The sequence below is a fragment of the Mandrillus leucophaeus genome, unplaced genomic scaffold, assembly GCF_000951045.1.
Source record: "Mandrillus leucophaeus isolate KB7577 unplaced genomic scaffold, Mleu.le_1.0 Scaffold282, whole genome shotgun sequence".
Taxonomy (NCBI): Eukaryota; Metazoa; Chordata; class Mammalia; order Primates; family Cercopithecidae; genus Mandrillus; species Mandrillus leucophaeus.
In genome coordinates this window covers 4,025,923-4,028,237 of record NW_012102943.1, presented here as the reverse complement: position 1 = coordinate 4,028,237, position 2,315 = coordinate 4,025,923, and positions in this window count along the sequence as shown.

Below are 2,315 nucleotides of genomic sequence, written 5' to 3'. Positions count from 1 at the left end.
TTTATTAATGTTTACTTTATATACTTGGGAACTCCATTTTGGATGCATAGATATTTAGAATTGCTATATCCTCTTGCTGAATTGGCACCTTTATCATATGTGGCCCTCCTTGTCTTTTTTACAGTCTTAAGTTGTAGTCTACTTATCTCATACAAGTGGCTACTACTTCTTTTCATAACTTTCAGTTTCATAAGATTTTCTCACCCCCTCACTTTCAGCTTATGTGTGTTTTATAGATAAAATGGGTTTCTGCAAGGCAATATGTAGTTGGGTCTTGCTTCTTTATCTATTCAGCCACCCTATGCCTTTTAATTGGAGAATGAAGACAATTTTTATTTATTGTTATTAATGATAAGTAAGGACTCACTTCTGCCATTTTGTTGCTTGATTTCTGATTGTTTTGAGACTTTCCCTTTCTTCCTTTCATACGGTCTTTTTTATGGTTAGACAATTATTTCTGATAGTATTTTAATTTGCTGCTTTTTGTTTTTAATGACTAAATTGTATGTGTATGCACTGTGGTTACCTTGAGGCTTACAAAAAACATCTGTTAGAGATAACAAGTTATTTTAAAGAGATGACAGCTTATCTCAGATCACAAATTTGAAAACAGAAACAAAGGAAATAAAAATACACAATAAAATTCTTTAACTCCATCCCTCTCCCCACATTTTGACTTACAGTTGTCTCAATTTACATATTTGTGTACTACTTATCTTATAACAGGTTGTTGTAGTTAGAGGATTCATGTTAGAGTTAGCAGTGAATTAAACATTACAAATACAGTAATACAGTATTCTGGAATTTTCTGCGTACTTAACTTTTACCTGTGAGTTTTACATCTTGAAGATCTTTCTTTTGCACATTAGGGTTTTTTTCCTTTCAGTTTGATAAACTCCTTTTAGCATTTCTTGAAAGACGAGTCTACTGGTAGTGAATTCTCTCCACTTTTGTTTGTCTTGGAAAGGCTTTATATCTCCTTCATATTCGAATGATATTTTTGCTGGTTACAATATTCTTGGATGGCAGTTTGTTTCTTTGAGTCCTTTAAAAACATTGTTCCACTTCCTCCTGGCCTGTATAATTTCTGTTAAGAAGTATGTTGACACACAAACTGGAGTTCCTTTATATGTTACGTGCTTCTTATCATTGCTTTTATGATTTTTTGTTTATTCTTGACTTTGAAAGTTTGACTTCTGTGTACCTTGAGGTAGTCTTATTTGGATTGAATCTGTTTGGCATTCTAAGATTTTTCTGTACCTCGATATTTATGTTTTTCACAGGTTTTAAAAAGTATTTTCTTATTATTTCTCTGAATAAACTTTTGATCCCTTGTTCTTGCTTATCTCTCCATTGAGCACTAATAGTTATTTAATTTTCTGTGTTGAAGTAATTTTCCATATCTTTTAGGTGGTCTGGATCTTATTATTTATCTTTTCTTTATCTCTTCTGAGTGTGTATTTTCATATATCTGCTCTTCATATTCACGGATTCTTTTTCTGACTAACTCTGCTGTTGAAAGCATCTAAAGAGTCCTGCAGTTCAGCAAGTGTATTCCTCAGTTGCAACATTTTAGTTTCAAGTGTTATTATTTCAATCTCTTTAAGTGTAGTACATATGTACCAGGGAATACTACACAGTCATAAAAATAATGAAATTATATTCTTTGCAGCAACATGGGTGCATCTAGAGGCCATTATTCTAAGCAAAATAATGCAGATTTGGAAAACTAAATACCCTATGTTCTCTCTTAAAAGTAGGAACTAAACATTGAATACACATAGACATAAAGATGGAAGCAATAGACTCTGGGGACTACCAGATTGGGAGGGAGGAAAGAAGATGTGGGTTGAAAAAACACCTATTGAATACTACGCTCAGTACTTAGGTGACAGGATCATTTGTAATCCAAACCTCAGTGTTCCTCAGCATACCCATGTAACAAACCTGTACATGTTCCATTTAATCTATAATAAAAGTTGCAATGATAAAAGAACTTCTCAGTCTAGCTAATGTAAAGCATAATCTCTGTCACTTACCTTTAAGTTATATCAAAAAACATTTTATTCTCTCACCACTTATTCAAATTGTGTATGTTTCAAGAAGTTATTGTATCTTCATTGAATTAACATCCAGATATTTTCTGTCATCTTTGAAAATAAATGTAAAATTTACATAATAAAACTCCTTTTCCAAGTGAAATATTCTGCATAAATTCTTGTTATGTAAAATAGGAAATGGAATAGCTATATAAATAATGATAAGTGAAACCTAATCTCCAAGCCTGTCATGTTCATTTAAATGTGAGATACTCA